This window comes from Ranitomeya imitator, chromosome 2, assembly GCF_032444005.1.
Source record: "Ranitomeya imitator isolate aRanImi1 chromosome 2, aRanImi1.pri, whole genome shotgun sequence".
Lineage (NCBI taxonomy): Eukaryota > Metazoa > Chordata > Amphibia > Anura > Dendrobatidae > Ranitomeya > Ranitomeya imitator.
The window spans coordinates 27,261,373-27,283,398 of record NC_091283.1 but is presented as its reverse complement, the minus strand read 5'-3'; the positions used below and the strand labels follow the sequence as shown (position 1 = coordinate 27,283,398).

At 44.7% G+C, this 22,026-nt stretch overlaps 1 protein-coding gene and 1 long non-coding RNA gene across 9 annotated transcripts in view; one reads left to right on the top strand and one right to left on the bottom strand.

Moving 5' to 3' along the window:
- SYNGAP1 (synaptic Ras GTPase activating protein 1) overlaps positions 1–22,026 on the top strand; it is a 327,642-nt gene that overhangs the window by 56,355 nt on the left and 249,261 nt on the right. The window lies entirely within an intron of this gene.
- Positions 971–15,930, bottom strand: LOC138661512 (uncharacterized). Its single transcript, XR_011317937.1, has 3 exons — positions 15,795–15,930; positions 4,987–5,093; positions 971–1,688 (listed from the first exon to the last, which is right to left on the bottom strand). It is a non-coding gene; the product is annotated as an uncharacterized lncRNA (long non-coding RNA).

The window sequence follows — 22,026 nt, the reverse complement described above, 5'->3', positions numbered from 1 at the left end:
GCAAACCTTGCCACAGCTCGTATTGATGTGCCATCCTGGATGAGCTACACTACCTGAGCCACTTGTGTGGGTTTTAGAGTCCGTCTCATGCTACCACGTGTGTGAAAGCACAACCAACATTCAAAAGTGACCAAAACATCAGCCAGAAAGCATTGGTACTGAGAGGTGGTCTGTGGTCCCCACCTGCAGAACCGCTCCTTTATTGAGGGTGTCTTGATAATTGTCAATAATTTCCATCTGTTGTCTATTCCATTAGCACAACAGCATGTGAAATTGATTGTCAATCAGTGTTGATTCCCAAGTAGACAGTTTGATTTCACAGAAGTTTACTTTACTTGGAATTATAGTGTGTTCCCTTTAGGGTATGTGCACACGTAGAATGTGCACACGTAGAATTTGATAAATCCGCAGTGCAAAACCGCTGCGTTTTTTCCTGCGGATTTATCGCGTTTCCTATTGTGGATTCCGCTGCGGATTTACATCTGCAGTTTTCTATTGGAGCAAATGTAAAAACGCTGCGGATTCCGCACAAAGAATTAACATGCTGCGGAAAATAAAATGCTGCGTTTCCGCACGTTTTTTTCCGCAGCATGGGCACAGCGTTTTTTGTTTCCCATAGGTTTACATTGTACTGTGTAAACCTATGGGAAACTGCTGCAGATCCCCAGCTGCGGATCCGCAGCAAAATCCGCAGCAAAATCTGCAACGTTTGCACATCCCCTCATTCTTTTGAGCAGTGTATTTCACTTGCATGCATTTTTTTCTGCATGAGATGCGCATCTTAAATATGTTTTGAATCAGTGTGCTACTGTTTTACTGCTTTTTATATGTTTGCTGCACTTTTTTTTGCTGCTAACCAATTTTGATCTCAATGGGAATAAATTGCAGTCAAAAAGATGAAAGAATTGACCTGCGTGCTGTTTATAAATGCAAGGAAAAAATGCACTGGAAAAAAAATGCAACGTGTGAATGAGATCTCATTTACTGTAAAACAGCATTTTTATCACATGAAAAACGCAAAGAAAGAAAGTGCATCTAACACGCAGAATGTGAACAATACTTTGCTGTCATCTTTCACTGCCCAGTCACAGTTGATGGTGGGAGTTGTAGTTGCAGGGAGGATTATTGCAGGTTGTGTTCTGTAAGACTCTGAGATCAGATTCCCGCACAACCGAAATCAAAAGTACCGTAGGTGGCAAAGAAAAGACGCAACAAAAACTGCAAAATGCAACCCCGACTTGAGAGAGCAAGTCGATTGCAGGCAGGATTTTTTTTCGTGCTGACATTAGTCACATCTTACAACAATATTCATAAATCTCAATTTTGGCTTAATTTTCTTATCAGCATAAAATCCAATGAGCCTTCCTGTGCCAGAAACCTGAGGCTGATCCCCGGCCCTGTGCTGCAGATACGATGCTGTGTGTGCAGAAGTCCCACGGGAATATTACACCGATTGTCATGAAATGGGGCTAATCCTCGACGTTTCCTCCTGAAGTCAGTTATGAGTTTTCTGCTGCATAGACAAAAATCTGTCCGGAAATTCTCCATTGCAAGTTTGAATAACTCCTATAGAGTTTGATGGAAGGAATTGTGCTGAGCCCTCGTGCGGCATTTTCTGTACGCTGCCGATCGCATGTTGAGGGATTTGGATATGGTCCTTTAGGATATGCCATTGATTGGAAAAATCCCTTTAAACCCAAAGGAGAAAAAGAAGTTAGTGTCTGTTCACACCACACTTAAGGTGAATGTATAGTCTGAAAATGAACTATTCTTTAAATCAGGTTTTCATGTTAAATGTATTTTTAAAAATTGTTTTCAATGTCTTTTTTTCATATCCCAATCTTTATTTAGAAAGTAAAAATTGTAATTTTGCTAATTTTACTCAATAGTGGTATGTCACTTGGACTACAGGTCCTTCTCAAAAAATTAGCATATAGTGTTAAATTTCATTATTTACCATAATGTAATGATTACAATTAAACTTTCATATATTATAGATTGATTATCCACCAACTGAAATTTGTCAGGTCTTTTATTGTTTTAATACTGATGATTTTGGCATACAACTCCTGATAACCCAAAAAACCTGTCTCAATAAATTAGCATATCAAGAAAAGGTTCTCTAAACGACCTATTACCCTAATCTTCTGAATCAACTAATTAACTCTAAACACATGCAAAAGATACCTGAGGCTTTTATAAACTCCCTGACTGGTTCATTACTCAAAACCCCCATCATGGGTAAGACTAGCGACCTGACAGATGTCAAGAAGGCCATCATTGACACCGTCAAGCAAGAGGGTAAGACCCAGAAAGAAATTTCTCAACAAATAGGCTGTTCCCAGAGTGCTGTATCAAGGCACCTCAATGGTAAGTCTGTTGGAAGGAAACAATGTGGCAGAAAACGCTGTACAACGAGAAGAGGAGACCGGACCCTGAGGAAGATTGTGGAGAAGGACCGATTCCAGACCTTGGGGAACCTGAGGAAGCAGTGGACTGAGTATGGTGTGGAAACATCCAGAGCCACCGTGCACAGGAGTGTGCAGGAAATGGGCTACAGGTGCCGCATTCCCCAGGTAAAGCCACTTTTGAGCTACAGAGAAGCAGCACTGGACTGTTGCTAAGTGGTCCCAAGTACTTTTTTCTGATGAAAGCAAATTTTGCATGTCATTCGGAAATCAAGGTGCCAGAGTCTGGAGGAAGACTGGGGAGAAGGAAATGCCAAAATGCCTGAAGTCCAGTGTCAAGTACCCACAGTCAGTGATGGTGTGGGGTGCCATGTCAGCTGCTGGTGTTGGTCCACTGTGTTTCATCAAGGGCAGGGTCAATGCAGCTAGCTATCAGGAGATTTTGGAGCACTTCATGCTTCCATCGGCTGAAATGCTTTATGGAGATGAAGATTTCATTTTTCAGCACGACCTGGCACCTGCTCACAGTGCCAAAACCACTGGTAAATGGTTTACTGACCATGGTATTACTGTGCTCAATTGGCCTGCCAACTCTCCTGACCTGAACCCCATAGAGAATCTGTGGGATATTGTGAAGAGAAAGTTGAGAGACGCAAGACCCAACACTCTGGATGAGCTTAAGGCCGCTATTAAAGCATCCTGGGCCTCCATAACATCTCAGCAGTGTCACAGGCTGATTGCCTCCATGCCACGCCGCATTGAAGCAGTCATTTCTGCCAAAGGATTCCCGAGCACGTATTGAGTGCATAACTGAACATTATTATTTGTTGGTTTTTTTGTTTGTTATTAAAAAACACTTTTATTTGATTGGATGGGTGAAATATGCTAATTTATTGAGACAGGTTTTTTGGGTTATCAGGAGTTGTATGCCAAAATCATCAGTATTAAAACAATAAAAGACCTGACAAATTTCAGTTGGTGGATAATGAATCTATAATATATGAAAGTTTAATTGTAATCATTACATTATGGTAAATAATGAAATTTAACACTATATGCTAATTTTTTGAGAAGGACCTGTATTTTAGACTTCTACTGTCTGTCCTTTCAGGAAGAGTTTTCAGCAGGCTCATTATCATCAAAGCCAGGGTTTCAATGACTGATAATTTTATATACAGTTGATAACACAGAATCCACCATTCACAATAGGTGATGTCACAGCTCACCTCCTCCTCCTTCGCAATCACTGATATCTCCTCTATATACAGTCGATAACACAGAATCCACCATTCACAATAAGTGATGTCACAGCTCACCTCCTCCTCCTGTACAATGACTGATAACACCTCTATATACAATAGATAACACAGGATCCACCATACACAATAGGTGATGTCACAGCTCACCTCCTCCTGTACAATGACTGATAACACCTCAATATACAGTAGATAACACAGGATCCACCATTCACAATAAGTGATGTCACCGCTCTCCTCCTCCTCCTGTATAATGACTGATAACACCTCTATATACAGTAGATAACACAGGATCCACCACTCACAATAAGTGATGTCACAGCTCACCTCCTCCTCCTTCTGTACAATGACTGATAACACCTCTATATACAGTAGATAACACAGGATCCACCATTCACAATAGGTGATGTCACAGCTCACCTCCTCCTCCTGTACAATGACTCATAACACCTCTATATATAGTAGATAACACAGGATCCACCATTCACAATAGGTGATATCACAGTTCACCTCCTCCTCCTGTATATTGACTGATAAAGCCTCTATATACAGTAGATAACACAGGATCCACCATTCACAATAGGTGATGTCACAGCTCACCTCCTACTCCTGTACAATGACTGATAACACCTCTATATTCAGTAGATCACACAGGATCCACCATTCACAATAGGTGATGTCACAGCTCACCTCCTCCTCCTCATGTACAATGACTGATAACACCTCTATATACAGTAGATAACACAGGTCCACCATTCACAATAGGAGATGTCACAGCTCACCTCCTCCTCCTGTACAATGACTGATAACACCTCTATATACAGTAGATAACACAGGATCCACCATTCACAATAGATGATGTCACAGCTCACCTCCTCCTCCTGTACAATGACTGATAACACCTCTATATACAGTAGATAACACAGGATCCACCATTCACAATAGATGTGACAGCTCACCTCCTCCTCCTGTACAATGACTGATAACACCTCTATATACAGTAGATAACACAGGATCCACCATTCACAATAGATGTCACAGCTCACCTCCTCCTCCTATACAATGACTGATAACACCTCTATATACAGTAGATAACACAGGATCCACCATTCACAATAGGTGATGTCACAGCTCACCTCCTCCTCCTCCTGTACAATGACTGATAACACCTCTATATACAGTAGATAACACAGGATCCACCATTCACAATAAGTGATGTCACAGCTCACCTCCTCCTCCTCCTGTACAATGACTGATAACACCTCTATATACAGTAGATAACACAGGATCCACCATTCACAATAAGTGATGTCACAGCTCACCTCCTTCCTCTCCCTTCTCAGTGACCTTTGCCCAATCTCATTAGATGCTTCAACACATTGGGTAGGGTCAGAGTCTGTTCATTGCTGTTATTGTAGATGTTAACTTCCTAAAACAGGAAAAGTATAAAATAAAAAAGCCCGGTGTGAAAATTTCAATATTAATAACTTAATTTTTTTTAGTAAAGATTGTGATATAAGAAACAACACAACATTGACAAAAAATGTGAAAAATAAATTTATACAAAAGCATGTTTCATACAATAGGTCATTTTAGGCGGCCTTTACCGTATGTAGCATACCGCTCAGTTTGTGGTGACTGATATAGAAAAAGTGCAGCAGACAATGTGTCCTCAACTGCAAAAAGTTACATGGCAGAGGCTGAAAGGGAAGTCATATGTCATCCATCGGCCACATAGGGGTCTATGGGAACGTTCTTCATGCACATCATTAGCATGTCCTGGGATATACGGCAGACGTACACTGTACGGCAGACGTACACTGTAGTGTGAACAGAGTCCTAGCTGTTTCTTCTGCTCCTGACATCACCAGATCATGTCCTCCAGTTTTCAGGTATAATCCTGGCCTTTTTTAGTTGCGCCCTTGTTCTGACATCTTGAATTGCCTTTGACTTCTGCTCTGGGGTTATCTCCTTCTGTAAGTACTGGGTAGTTCTTTTAGACATTAAGCTATTTGGTCTCCTCCACAAGCTCGCTCCACTCATTTTTATCCTATTATATTTGACGATTTGAGTTGTAGTAGACGACTCCTGGTTCTCCTCGATGACAGGTCTCCATGTACGTTGGTAATATAAGGGATTCTTATGGACTTGGCAGTTTTTGCAGCTCTCATTTTTTTTCAGACTGGCCGTAAAATGTAATTGGTGATGACACCAGGAGCAAGTAACAGCAAAGGACTGTGTCTGGTGACGTTCCAGTGGCTTTTTTTAGGCTGTGAATATTGAAGGGAATATCCATCTTCTCACTGTGTCATGGAGACGTCTCAAAAAATAAAATGAATGATTTCTAAAAGAAAGTGCCACCAGGCCAGGACGTTGCTGATTCCCAGAATAGCGGTCTCTATTGACTGGGGACAGTACTGGTTCTAATACATAAGGGGCTACCTGCTGCGGTTAGTACTAAAACTCAGAATGAAGGGCCAGTGAGCTAGGACCATCAATGATTCCTAGAAGGAAGGAGCCACCTTATTGGGACCTCTGTTGATTTCTACTATAAAGGTATCCCCTTGCCTGGATCATCATTGGTTCCCTGAAAAAAGGTCCACCTCCATGGGACCATTATTGGTTCACTGAAAAAAGGTCCACCTTGCTGGGAGCAATATTGGCTCCTTGTAAGAAGGTCCACCTTGCTGAGACCATTATTGGTTCCATGAAAGAAGGTCCGCCTTGCTAGGAGCATTAGCGGTTCCTTGTAAGAAGGTCCACCTTGCTAAGAGCATTTATGGTAGGTTCCTTGAAAGAAGGTCCACCTTGCTAAGAGCATTTAGGTTCCTTGAAAGAAGGTCCACCTTGCTGGAACTTTAATTGATTCTTACAAAACAAACAAAAAAAAAGGATCCACCTTGCCAGGACCATCACTAGTTCCAATAATGAAGGGTACAATACATGAAGGGTCGGCCACCTTCCTGTGATTACCGTTGATTCCCACGATGACAAGACCACCTTTCTGGTTCCGTCATTGATTCTCATATTGAAGTGGCCACCTCTCAAGGACCATCCCTGATTCCCTAAATAAAGGGATCACTTTAATATATACAGCGACCCATTTAGCGTTCTTCCTCATACAGCGTATGTACAGGAGTTGGGATGGAGGAACATAAATGGTTTTGGGAACTGTTCATTAGGTGAATTGAAGAGGTTCAGCAGGTGCAGCAGAGCTGGTGGTAGGACATATACAGAATACAAAGAACATGTTTCTGCTAGACTAAAGCACGTAAAAGTCGTGGCCACCAAAACCAGGGCAGTTCTGGGTGAAGTTAGATTTGTAATATACACTTATAACATTTCACTCAGGATTCATCGACAATGAGACCTGGGGAACAGATCTTTTTATTTTTTGGGTGAAGGGAAAATGTGTTTGTTTTGGTTATATACATAGAGAACAGCAAGAGAAATGTAATCATTGGTGCGTAAACGTCAGCCACGTCCACAATTTCCAGCGGCAAATATCACGTTCATTTTCTTTGTCATACGGTAATTAGTGCGGACCCTGAGCCATGATGAGATATGTTCATCATACACTGAATAGGCTTCATTCACATAGATCTGCATCATCCCTTTATTTTGGATTTTCCCATGCATGATTATACTAGGGATTGCACAACTGGTAATTCCCTAATGTAATGTTATTATCGGTATCTCATTACGAGCTAGCCGGTAGTAGTATCAGCCAGGCATGTAAGATATCTATTGCCGAAATCACGCTGCAATGCCCCGATCCTCGCTGCTGGTCCCTGTATGCGTCACTGAGGCCTCCTCTATGCTCAGGCCTAATTAGCTAAGGCCAATAGGTGTGGTCTGGTAAACAAAAACAAATCAGAATTTTGATAGTTAGATGTTAATTTTCTTTTTCCTTATTTTTTGTGATAAAATATTTGTATTATTTTAATTCTAATTAGTGGGGTCCCAGAGGTCAAATCTAGAAGTTAACACCAAATCCAAACTTCTTCCACTGAATACTACTTTCTGAAATCCGCTGTCAAGAATTCTGATTTCCACAAAAAATTTGGCTTGGGGTTTTCAAAGCCCATCCCAGAGTATTGTCCTGTAAATTGTTGCACATTTTTTATGAGAAATGTGAATGGGAAATCTTCAGATCTCTTTTTCTGTATACACGTGAGTTGCCTTTCAGCTGATCTCCATTACCTTTTAAAGGGATTGTCTAAAGTAACCAATGTTTTCCTGTTTGTGTAAGATATATTCCATCTGTCTTTTCTGGTGCAGGGATATGTCCAGTGTGTCTCCTTTGTGTCTGGATATTCCCAGCATGACTTCTGTGTGTGTGGCAATACCCGCCGTGACTCCTGTTTGTCTGGATATACCTAGTGTGTCTCCTGTGTGTGTCGATATACCCAGCGTACCTCCTGTGTGTGTGAATATACCGGCTGTGACTTCTGTTTGTCTGGATATACCCAGTGTGTGTGTGTGTGTGTATATATATATATGTGGTGTGTCTTCTGTCTGTAGATATATCTGGTGTGCCTCCTGTGTATGAATATAGCCAGTGTTTCACCTGTGTGTGGATAGATCTGATGTCTCCTGTGTGTGGATATACAGTATCTGGTGTGTCTCCTGTGTGTGTGAATATATCTAGTGTGTCTCCTGTGCGTGTGGATATATCTAGTGTGTCTCCTGTGATTTTGGATATACCTGGTGTGTCTCCTGTGTGTGGATATATCTGGTGTGTCTCCTGTGTGTGGATATACCTGGTGTGTTTCCTGTGTGTGTGGATATACCCGGTGTGTCTCCTGTGAGTGTGGATATACCTGGTGTGTCTCCTGTGTGTGGATATACCTGGTGTGTTTCCTGTGTGTGTGGATATACTTGGTTCGTCTCCTGTGTGTGTGGATATGCCTGGTGTGTCTCCTGTGTGTGTGGATATACCTGGTGTGTCTCCTGTGTGTGTGGATATATCTGGTGTGTCTCCTGTGTGTGGATATACCTGGTGTGTTTCCTGTGTGTGTGGATATACCTGGTTTGTCTCCTGTGTGTGTGGATATGCCTGGTGTGTCTCCTGTGTGTGTGGATATACCTTGTGTGTCTCCTGTGTGTGTGGATATACCTGGTGTGTCTCCTGTGTGTGGATATACCTGGTGTGTCTCCTGTGTGTGTGGATATACCCGGTGTGTCTCCTGTGTGTGTGGATATACCCGGTGTGTCTCCTGTGTGTGTGGATATACCCGGTGTGTCTCCTGCGTGTGGATATACTTGGTGTGTCTCCTGTGTGTATTGATATACCCGGTGTGTCTCCTGTGTGTGTGGATATACCTGGTGTGTCTCCTGTGTGTGTGGATATACCTGGTGTGTCTCCTGTGTGTGTGGATATACCTGGTGTGTCTCCTGTGTGTGGATATACTCGGTGTGTCTCCTGTGTTAGTGGATATACCCGGTGTGTCTCCTGTGTGGATATACCCGTTGTGTCTCCTGTGTATGGATATACCCGGTGTGTCTCCTGTGTGTGTGGATATACCTGGTGTGTCTCCTGTGTGTGTGGATATACCCGGTCTGTCTCCTGTGTGTGGATATACTTGGTGTGTCTCCTGTGTGTATGGATATACCTGGGGTGTCTCCTGTGTGTGTGGATACACCTGGGGTGTCTCCTGTGTGTATGGATATACCTGGTGTGTCTCCTGTGTGTGTGGATATGCTCGGTGTGTCTCCTGTGTTTGTGGATATACCCGGTGTGTCTCCTGTGTGTGGATATACCCGGTGTGTCTCCTGTGTATGTGGATATACCCGGTGTGTCTCCTGTGTGTGTGGATATACCCGGTGTGTCTCCTGTGTGTGTGGATATACATGGTGTGTCTCCTGAGTGTGGATATACCTGGTGTGTCTCCTGTGTGTGTGGATATACCCGGTGTGTCTCCTGTGTATGTGGATATACCCGGTGTGTCTCCTGTGTGTGTGGATATACCCAGTGTGTCTCCTGTGTCTGGATATACCCGGTGTGTCTCCTGTGTGTGTGGATATACCCGGTGTGTCTCCTGTGTGTGTGGATATACCCAGTGTGTCTCCTGTGTGTGTGGATATACCCGGTGTGTCTCCTGTGTGTGTGGATATACCCGGTGTGTCTCCTGCGTGTGGATATACTTGGTGTGTCTCCTGTGTGTATGGATATACCTGGGGTGTCTCCTGTGTGTGTGGATACACCTGGGGTGTCTCCTGTGTGTATGGATATACCTGGTGTGTCTCCTGTGTGTGTGGATATGCTCGGTGTGTCTCCTGTGTTTGTGGATATACCCGGTGTGTCTCCTGTGTGTGGATATACCCGGTGTGTCTCCTGTGTATATGGATATACCCGGTGTGTCTCCTGTGTGTGTGGATATACCCGGTGTGTCTCCTGTGTGTGTGGATATACCCGGTGTGTCTCCTGTGTCTGGATATACCCGGTGTGTCTCCTGTATGTGTGGATATACAGGATGTGTCTCCTGAGTGTGGATATACCTGGTGTGTCTCCTGTGTGTGTGGATATACCCGGTGTGTCTCCTGTGTATGTGGATATACCCGGTGTGTCTCCTGTGTGTGTGGATATACCCAGTGTGTCTCCTGTGTCTGGATATACCCGGTGTGTCTCCTGTGTGTGTGGATATACCCGGTGTGTCTCCTGTGTGTGTGGATATACCCATTGTGTCTCCTGTGTGTGGATATACCCGGTGTGTCTCATGTGTGTGTGGATATACCCGGTGTGTCTCTTGTGTGTGTGAATATACCCAGTGTGTCTCCTGTGTGTGTGGATATACCCGGTGTGTCTCCTGTGTGTGTGGATATACCCGGTGTGTCTCCTGCGTGTGGATATACTTGGTGTGTCTCCTGTGTGTATTGATATACCCGGTGTGTCTCCTGTGTGTGTGGATATACCCGGTGTGTCTCCTGTGTGTCTCCTGTGTGTGGATATACCCGGTGTGTCTCCTGTGTGTGTGGATATACCCGGTGTGTCTCCTGTGTATGGATATACCTGGTGTGTCTCCTGTGTGTGGGGATATACCCGGTGTGTTTCCTGTGTGTGTGGATATACCCGGTGTGTCTGCTGTATGTGTGGATATACCCGGTGTGTCTCCTGTGTGTGTGGATATACCCGGTGTGTCTCCTGTGTGTGTGGATATACATTGTGTGTCTCCTGTGTGTGTGGATATATGCGGTGTGTCTCCTGTGTGTGTGGATATACATGGTGTGTCTCCTGTGTGTATGGATATACCTGGTGTGTCTCCTGTGTGTGTGGATATACCCGGTGTGTCTCCTGTGTGTGTGGATATACCCGGTGTGTCTCCTGTGTGTGTGGATATACACGGTGTGTCTCCTGTGTGTGTGGATATACCTGGTGTGTCTCCTGTGTGTGTGGATATACCCGGTGTGTCTTCTGTGTGTGTGGATATACCCGGTGTGTCTCCTGTGTGTGTGGATATACCCGGTGTGTCTCCTGTGTGTGTGGATATAACCGGTGTGTCTCCTGTGTGTATGGATATACCCGGTGTGTCTCCTGTGTGTGTGTGGATATACCCGGTGTGTTTCCTGTGTGTGTGGATATACCCGGTGTGTCTCCTGTGTGTGTGGATATACCCGGTGTGTCTCCTGTGTGTGTGGATATACATTGTGTGTCTCCTGTGTGTGTGGATATACCCGGTGTGTCTCCTGTGTGTGTGGATATACCTGATGTGTCTCCTGTGTGTGTGGATATACGCGGTGTGTCTCCTGTGTGTGTGGATATACATGGTGTGTCTCCTGTGTGTATGGATATACCTGGTGTGTCTCCTGTGTGTGTGGATATACCCGGTGTGTCTCCTGTGTGTGTGGATATACCCGGTGTGTCTCCTGTGTGTGTGGATATACCCGGTGTGTCTCCTGTGTGTGTGGATATACCTGGTGTGTCTCCTGTGTGTGGATATACCTGGTGTGTCTCCTGTGTGTGTGTGGATATACCCGGTGTGTCTCCTGTGTGTGTGAATATACCTGGTGTGTCTCCTGTGTGTGGATACACCCGGTGTGTCTCCTGTGTGTGTGGATATACCTGGTGTGTCTCCTGTGTGTGGATATACCCGGTGTGTCTCCTGTGTGTGTGGATATACCCGGTGTGTCTCCTGTGTGTGTGTGGATATACCTGGTGTGTCTCCTGTGTGTGTGGATATACCCGGTGTGTCTCCTGTGTGTGGATATACCTGGTGTGTCTCCTGTGTGTGTGGATATACCCGGTGTGTCTCCTGTGTGTGTGGATATACCCGGTGTGTCTCCTGTGTGTGTGGATATACCCGGTGTGTCTCCTGTGTGTGTGGATATACCCGGTGTGTCTCCTGTGTGTGTGGATATACCCGGTGTGTCTCCTGTGTGTGTGGATATACCTGATGTGTCTCCTGTGTGTGTGGATATACCCGGTGTGTCTCCTGTGTGTGTGGATATACATTATGTGTCTCCTGTGTGTGTGGATATACCCGGTGTGTCTCCTGTGTGTGTGGATATACCTGATGTGTCTCCTGTGTGTGTGGATATACGCGGTGTGTCTCCTGTGTGTGTGGATATACATGGTGTGTCTCCTGTGTGAATGGATATACCTGGTGTGTCTCCTGTGTGTGTGTATATACCCGGTGTGTCTCCTGTGTGTGTGGATATACCCGGTGTGTCTCCTGTGTGTGTGGATATACCCGGTGTGTCTCCTGTGTGTGTGGATATACCTGGTGTGTCTCCTGTGTGTGGATATACCTGGTGTGTCTCCTGTGTGTGTGTGGATATACCCGGTGTGTCTCCTGTGTGTGTGGATATACCTGGTGTGTCTCCTGTGTGTGGATATACCCGGTGTGTCTCCTGTGTGTGTGGATATACCTGGTGTGTCTCCTGTGTGTGGATATACCCGGTGTGTCTCCTGTGTGTGTGGATATACCCGGTGTGTCTCCTGTGTGTGTGTGTGGATATACCTGGTGTGTCTCCTGTGTGTGTGGATATACCCGGTGTGTCTCCTGTGTGTGGATATACCTGGTGTGTCTCCTGTGTGTGGATATACCCGGTGTGTCTCCTGTGTGTGGATATACCCGGTGTGTCTCCTGTGTGTGGATATACCTGGTGTGTCTCCTGTGTGTGGATATACCCGGTGTGTCTCCTGTGTGTGGATATACCTGGTGTGTTTCCTGTGTGTGGATATACCTGGTGTGTCTCCTGTGTATGGATATACCTGGTGTGTCTCCTGTGTGTGGATATACCTGGTGTGTCTCCTGTGTATGGATATACCCGGTGTGTCTCCTGTGTGTGTGGATATACCCGGTGTGTCTCCTGTGTATGGATATAGCTGGTGTGTCTCCTGTGTGTGGATATACCTGGTGTGTCTCCTGTGTATGGATATACCCGGTGTGTCTCCTGTGTGTGTGGATATACCCGGTGTGTCTCCTGTGTGTGGATATACCTGGTGTGTCTCCTGTGTGTGTGGATATACCCGGTGTCGGTGTGTCTCCTGTGTGTGTGTGGATATACCTGGTGTGTCTCCTGTGTGTGGATATACCCGGTGTGTCTCCTGTGTGTGTGGATATACCCGGTGTGTCTCCTGTGTGTGTGTGGATATACCTGGTGTGTCTCCTGTGTGTGGATATACCCGGTGTGTCTCCTGTGTGTGTGGATATACCTGGTGTGTCTCCTGTGTGTGTGGATATACCTGGTGTGTCTCCTGTGTGTGTGGATATACCTGGTGTGTCTCCTGTGTATGGATATACCCGGTGTCGGTGTGTGTCCTGTGTGTGTGTGGATATACCTGGTGTGTCTCCTGTGTGTGGATATACCCGGTGTGTCTCCTGTGTGTGTGGATATACCCGGTGTGTCTCCTGTGTGTGTGGATATACCCGGTGTGTCTCCTGTGTGTGTGGATATACATTGTGTGTCTCCTGTGTGTGTGGATATACCCGGTGTGTCTCCTGTGTGTGTGGATATACCTGATGTGTCTCCTGTGTGTGTGGATATACGCGGTGTGTCTCCTGTGTGTGTGGATATACATGGTGTGTCTCCTGTGTGTATGGATATACCTGGTGTGTCTCCTGTGTGTGTGGATATACCCGGTGTGTCTCCTGTGTGTGTGGATATACCCGGTGTGTCTCCTGTGTGTGTGGATATACCCGGTGTGTCTCCTGTGTGTGTGGATATACCTGGTGTGTCTCCTGTGTGTGGATATACCCGGTGTGTCTCCTGTTTGTGTGTGGATATACCTGGTGTGTCTCCTGTGTGTGTGGATATACGCGGTGTGTCTCCTGTGTGTGGATATACCCGGTGTGTCTCCTGTGTGTGTGGATATACCTGGTGTGTCTCCTGTGTGTGGATATACCCGGTGTGTCTCCTGTGTGTGTGGATATACCCGGTGTGTCTCCTGTGTGTGTGTGGATATACCTGGTGTGTCTCCTGTGTGTGTGGATATACCCGGTGTGTCTCCTGTGTGTGGATATACCTGGTGTGTCTCCTGTGTGTGTGGATATACCCGGTGTGTCTCCTGTGTGTGTGGATATACCCGGTGTGTCTCCTGTGTGTGTGGATACACCCGGTGTGTCTCCTGTGTGTGGATATACCCGGTGTGTCTCCTGTGTGTGGATATACCTGGTGTTTCTCCTGTGTGTGGATATACCTGGTGTGTCTCCTGTGTGTGGATATACCTGGTGTGTCTCCTGTGTGTGGATATACCCGGTGTGTCTCCTGTGTGTGTGGATATACGCGGTGTGTCTCCTGTGTGTGGATATACCCGGTGTGTCTCCTGTGTGTGTGGATATACCTGGTGTGTCTCCTGTGTGTGGATATACCCGGTGTGTCTCCTGTGTGTGTGGATATACCCGGTGTGTCTCCTGTGTGTGTGTGGATATACCTGGTGTGTCTCCTGTGTGTGTGTGGATATACCTGGTGTGTCTCCTGTGTGTGGATATACCCGGTGTGTCTCCTGTGTGTGTGGATATACCCGGTGTGTCTCCTGTGTGTGTGGATACACCCGGTGTGTCTCCTGTGTGTGGATATACCCGGTGTGTCTCCTGTGTGTGGATATACCTGGTGTTTCTCCTGTGTGTGGATATACCTGGTGTGTCTCCTGTGTGTGGATATACCTGGTGTGTCTCCTGTGTGTGGATATACCCGGTGTGTCTCCTGTGTGTGTGGATATACGCGGTGTGTCTCCTGTGTGTGGATATACCCGGTGTGTCTCCTGTGTGTGTGGATATACCTGGTGTGTCTCCTGTGTGTGGATATACCCGGTGTGTCTCCTGTGTGTGTGGATATACCCGGTGTGTCTCCTGTGTGTGTGTGGATATACCTGGTGTGTCTCCTGTGTGTGTGTGGATATACCTGGTGTGTCTCCTGTGTGTGGATATACCTGGTGTGTCTCCTGTGTGTGTGGATATACATGGTGTGTCTCCTGTGTGTGGATATACCCGGTGTGTCTCCTGTGTGTGTGGCTATACCCGGTGTGTCTCCTGTGTGTGTGGATATACCTGGTGTGTCTCCTGTGTGTGTGGTATACCTGGTGTGTCTCCTGTGTGTGTGGCTTTACCCGGTGTGTCTCCTGTGTGTGTGGATATACCCGGTGTGTCTCCTGTGTGTGTGGATATACCTGGTGTGTCTCCTGTGTGTGTGGATATACCCGGAGTGTCTCCTGTGTGTGGATATACCCGGTGTGTCTCCTGTGTGTGTGGATATACCCGGTGTGTCTCCAGTGTATCCGATTATACCCGGTGTCCCGGTATCATCCACGCTGTACGTGTGCGCTACAGGAAGCAGCAGGCCCATACATGGCAGTGTGTGTGTCATTGTGTGTCTGTGTGTGGTTGGTTGTGTCAGTGCTGCTGGTTGCTAGGTAACTGTCGCTGCTTTAATTCCTATATTTAGGGGTTTTCAGAATAAGGTTGAAGTTTTTATCACACGACGGTCTCTTACAATGCAGAATGAGCGCTCTCTCAGGGTGACAAGGGTGAGACGCCCCTGTATGTCTCCGTACATCCTGCTGTCTCTCACCCCAGTATGTCTCTGTATTAACTCCAGATGTGTTGATTTCGAGCTCTTTTGTATGACATTTTAACCCCCTGTTTTCCGTCTGTCCCCTTCCTTCACCTCCAGCTTCCCTGGCACTTACCCTCCAGCAGTGCTCTCCCCATCCGTCTGTTATCATTTATCTTCCCTCGTTCTCTTTTCCTCTTCTCTACCCCCTCATATCTCCCCATCTTCCCACACTTTCTCCTTCCTTCTCCCCCTCCTTTCCATCTTTGCCATCTCGCCTCTCCATTCCTCTTTCCTATCCTGTTTGCTTCTCTCTTCTTATGTACACATAGGCGCACACATATGATATACATGTTCAGCCACACGGAAGCGCAAATGCCTGTGTTAACCCTGTCCTCCCTGTGAGATCCCTCCGAGATGCTCTACATACATGTGTCCATGATACTTATATCATCTATCTGTTAACTATCTATTTATCTATCATCTATGTATCTATTATCTATCTATCATATATGTACCTATTATTTATCTATCATCTATGTATCTATTATCTATCATCTATGTATCTATTATCTATCTATCATCTATCTATTTATCTATCTATTATCTATGTATCTATTATCTATCTCTTTTCTATCTATGTATTATTTATTTATCTATCTATTATCTATTTATCTATATATCATCTATTTATTATCTCTATCTATTATCTATCTGTTATCTATCTACATATCTTTCTATGAATCATCTATCTATTATCTATCTATTTATATATCTTCTTATGTATTATCTATCATCTATATATCATCTATCTATTATCTATTTAGTATTTATTATCTCTATTATCTATCTTTCTATTATTTATCTATCTGTTCTCTATCTATCTATATATCTTTGTATGTATCATCTATCATCTATCTATTATCTATATATCTTTCTATGTATTATCTATCATCTATCTATTATTTATTTATTATCTATGTATTATCTATCATCTATCTATCTATTTATTATCTCTATTATCTATCTGTTATCTATCTATGTATTATCTATCATCTATCTATTATCTATCTATATATCTTTCTATGTATCATCTATCTATCATTTATTATCTCTATCTATTATCTATCTGTTATCTATGTATTATCTATCATCTATCTCTCTATTATCTATCTATATATCTTTCTATGTATTATCTATCATCTATCTATTATCTATCTATCTATGTATTATCTATCATCTATCTATCTGTTAAGCATTATAGATAGCATATTGAGATCTAGATCCACGCTGCTCACATTTCACATCGTGCTTTCTTATGCAATCGTATGTTCCTCCGTCTTATAATAAACTCTCGTTGTGATAGAATCATTTCTGATCTGTGTCCTCCGATTCTCTCCGCTTACATGTCCGGTGTCGTACGCCGTTAACGGTCCACATATGGTTGGTGTCCTTCTGTATCCTCGTCACCATGTGTACGGTGTCAGCCCGCGTTCCCTTCTGTTGATCAGCATGCTGCTGTGGTTTTCGCCATTGTATTTCCCTGGCAGCCAAAATAAATGTAGACGGGTATTTGGCTATTTTGGGGGTATTGTGTAGCATGTGACTAGAGTGGTACCAGTGCGTGGGTTCCTGGCTAATGACTGTCCGGGGTCCAGCACCACACTGCATTGACCACGGTCTGACACACTAGGCCTGTGTCTATAGGCGGCTGTACGGAGGGGTCGCGTACAAAAGGTGACATTAACCTAACATTACACTATATTATTCCTTCAGCACAGTGCTGTGAACGGGGAGGAGGTGGACACCCTCAACTATCAGACTGCAGGGGGCGATGGATGGATTGCAATCTTCTGCTTTACCGCCATCACACAATCGCCTACTGTTTCAGTCATTTTTATGTTAACCATATTTTTGGAGATTTTAATTATTTTGTTTTACTTTTTACTATCTAGACATTTTCCGTCTCTCATCAGTAAAGCTATGAGATAACTGCCGGCTGAATGTTCCTTTATCAGTCCACTATCTCTCCCGACTCCCCCATACACAAGTTCTTGGCTCATCCTGAACGTTTGTGTGTTTTCAATGGGGAGGGAGGATTAAACAGACTTCTCTGACAGCGACTTATCTCCCCTGATGTCAAATGGATCTGTTGGGGGAGAGTTGGGAGCCCCCCATTCACATCGGCCAGTACCGCTGACATCCGCAGTTTTCATGAAATCACACCCGCCTTGTCTGAACTGTTATTATGTGCCGCAGAAATTCTGCACATAAAAAAGTTACAGTGGAAAAAAAAACGCTTAAAGGGAACCTGTCATGTGAAAAAAAGCTATTATTCTGCAAATGTGAGGTTAATCTGCAGGTTAGTAGCGTCCTGAACCTGCCCGGCATCGGCACTTACACCCCTGCTGCCGGGAGGAAATTAACTTTATTCCTCCCGGCAGCGTTCGCCATTCAGTCACCAGGGTGAGCAGTAGCTGTAGCCGGGACCCGGCACTGACTGTCAGCAGGTTCTACTGCTGAGCTGCTGTCAGTCAGTGTCAGGGGTTGCGCAGTCTAATGCACAAGATGCGCTTTGTAAATGTAATTTCCAGAGAAGAAATAAAAAAAAAAATTATTTCACACTTGTTAAAAGCCACAGAAAAAAATCATGATAAAATTGAAAGCAAAAGCTTATGTGTTTCAGTCTTGATTTTACACTGAGAACACAGTACCTCTCGACAATCCCACATCCAGTGGGACAGTCCCAAATTGGTGGAGGTCAGGCCTATGTCCCATTACTATGTTATACTTGTCTGGCTGCGAAAGGTGATTATGTTCCTTTATTTAGGGTTTTAGCTCCTTTATTCCTTCTGATGAACATTTAATAGTGCAACTCTATATTCCCTATTGCTGACTGGATGACGCCATGAAATGTCCATGTTTGTTTCCCAGGCGGTATTAGGCACTTTGGTTACTGTGAATTTGTGTGACTCCTTCTTTACACCCAGTTTTGTCCCATTTTACTTTTTACTTATTATACTCGCCAGCTTTACTGGAACTTGCAAGAAGTCCTTTGAAAAATAGTCTAGACCTTCCGGACACCTGTGAGAGTTGGCAGGTCTGGTGGATGGCACACAAGCCTACTGCATGGCGGCACTTTCTCGTTTTTCCCTGGGATGCTGCGCCTCAGACCGAGCGCTGACGTCTAAACACACTTTATTACATTTCTGCTCAGACTTGCCTCAGTGACGCTGTATACACCCTGTGGTAGGCACTAGTCATAGACGAGATGTTATGGCCAATTTTAGGGGCCAACCAGGTATATGAATGTAGCTGGGACTTGAGGAGCTACCCAGTCAGGTAAAATGGCTGTGTCCCTTCTAATACCGCAGCAGGTGTCAACAGCTCCTTGCTGTAGATTGGGCAGTATCACACCTCATTGATGCACAGCTTACTGCTGGGAGTTTGTGGTCATTGTTTGGATTCCTCCTGGTTCACAGGTGATACTTTTGAAGGTCTGATTCTTATTGTGACCTTACTAGTGACTTTGACCACTTTTGTTCTGTGATCACTCCTGACTAAACCGGGCTAGCCCAACTTCGGTTTGACTGACCACGTAGTATCTGAGCCCAGCTGTTACTCTGACAATGTTTTTGTCTCCCAATTTTGACCTTTCAGTTTCTCACCTGGATAGTTACAGTACTGTTGTCTCAGGCTCAATCCTCTGGTCGTAGCCACTCCGCGGCATCAACCCAGAGTGCCCCATTGTAAGTCCAGATCTATTCATTAGTATTAGGGTACCGTCACACAGTGCAATTTTGATCGCTACGACGGCACGATTCGTGACGTTCGAGCGATATAGTTACGATATCGCAGTGTCTGACACGCTCCTGCGATCAGGGACCCCGCTGAGAATCGTACGTCGTAGCAGATCGTTTGAAACTTTCTTTCGTCGTCTAGTGTCCCGCTGTGGCGGCATGATCGCATGGTGTAACATATATCGTATACGATGGGCGCATAGTAACCAACGGCTTCTACATCGCACATACGTCATGAAATTATCGCTCCAGCGTCGTAGATTGCAAAGTGTGACAGCAGTCTACGACGCTGGAGCGATATTACGATGCTGGAGCGTCACGGATCGTACCGTTGTAGCGATGAAAATTGCACTGTGTGACGGTACCCTAAATGTGTGAAGGCCAGGGTTTTAGCAAAGTCTGTCCAAAGTAGCATTTTTGGGCTGATAGCTTAAGATAGACAAATTACACTTTTAAGACCTGGAAATGGAGTGTGGACTTTCAAAAAGGGGGTGTATTTATACAATTAAGAATGTAGAAACTCTCTTTGCAGGACATAATCCCTTGAAAAGTAAATCTTAAAAGTTAGCAAGCTTTTAATCTTGGTATGTAAGGACCATATGGAAGATGTTATGCGGATTGGTGTCCATGGGAGACATTTATGATGGCCAAGTACCAAAATTGTGGGCAAAGTTTGTGATTTTTTTTGCCTTTTTTTCGTGTCCAGTTAACCAAGATGCTGAAATACATTCGGCTTATTTTCCTATCCTGGACATAGATTATTGTTTCCCAGTATCTGTGGTTGAGGCCACGTTCACACATTCAGTATTTGGTCAGTATTTGTAGTCCAAAATCAGGAGTGGGACAACCAAAGGAATAGTATAATAGAAACACGTCACCACTTCTGCATTTATCACCCACTCGTGGTTTTGGCTACAAATACTGAGGTAACGTACTGACTAAACACTGAATGTGTGAACGTGGCCTCAGGCCTACAATTTCCTCTGGAATATTCAATGATCTGCAAGGACATGAAGGCAAAAGTTGGGCTTTAGGTGGTCACTGAAGTTAACTTATGATTAGACAATCATTGTGGTAGAACATTATATGGAGATTTTGTGTAGAAAGGGCAGATATAGAATATTTTAGTCTTTGAGCTGGATGACCACTGGATGGCCAGGATGAAGATTTGGTGGTAATTATGGTGCAGGTTTGTCTCAGCACAATAATGGGTGAGATGAAGCCTGGATGGTCCTGTTATGTAAAGTATGGTGGGTGCAGGGTAATATCAGATCATTCTTGGGTTTTCTGCTGCTTTAGTACAATGGAAGCTTGTCAGTTCCCAGTAAAGATAGTTACTGATTATGGAAGCCTGATTGTCGCTGATTACGTTTTTATTGCCATTGTTGGAACAGGATAAAGCTTTGATTTTTTATAGGTTTGGGGGTATTTTAATGACAAAAGCAGATATACAGGTATATGTTCTAAAGATTCGTTATGGTAAGCACTGCACCATGTATTCAGGGCTTAAATATGTGAAGGGAAGAGCAATGGTGCAAAATAGTCCAAGAATGGCCAGTTTCACATAGCAAACCAGCTGTGGATGTTCTGACCTAACTCGGCAGCCTCATAGACGTATATAAAGCCATAGAGCTTGAGTCAAGAGACCTGAGGCCAGTCCAAACAACGAGGTCCATATTCCGACTGTGAATGTCGGATGTGTTAAACCGGTCTAAGGTGCTTCCAGAGTGAAGTGTTCCCAGCTTTATTTCAGAACACAAAACACAATTTTTCCGCATGTAGGCTTTCTGCAAGCAGAGTAAAGATAGTTATAAGTGATGGGCGAACCCCTTGATGTTCGGGTTTGACCAAAAAGTTAAAGTTCAGGTACCACAACAGTACTCGAATCCGAACCCGGACCACATTCACATTAATGGGGGGCCCGACCATCCATTGTTTGCCACGCTATCATCTGCATGACAGTTCGGCAAACACTGCCTCTGATTGTTGGAAAGATCATTGCCACCGGTCAGAGTGCTGCGGCTCCCACGCTGTCAGATGACAGCGTGATCCGCAGCTGTGACTGGAGGTAAAAAGTTTACCTCTGGTCACAGGCATCGGCTAATTCGACGACTATTGCCATTAGCCTACACCTGCTGTCGCTGATAACCGTGAGAGCAGGTGCGGCTGATGGGAGTATTCATCAGCCAGCATCTGCGCTATTAATAAATCATTTTTAAAAATTACGTGGTTGGCTCTGTATTTTTGATAACCAGCCAAGCAAAACTGACAGCTGCAGGCTGCAACCCTCAGCTGTCAGCTTTAGTATGGCTGGTTATCAAGAATAGAGGGGTCCCCACACCATTTTTTAAATTATTTAAATAAATAATAGAAAGAAAAAAAAAAAACGCGTGGGGTTGCACCCATTTTTGACAACCAGCCAAGCTGAAGCAGAGGGCTGGGGGCTGGTATTCTCAGGCTGGTAAGGGGTTATGGGTATTGCCCCCCCAGCCTAAAAATAGCTGCCACCCCCAGAAAAGGCGCATCTATTAGATGCGCTAATACTGGTGCTTTTAATGGCTCTTCCAT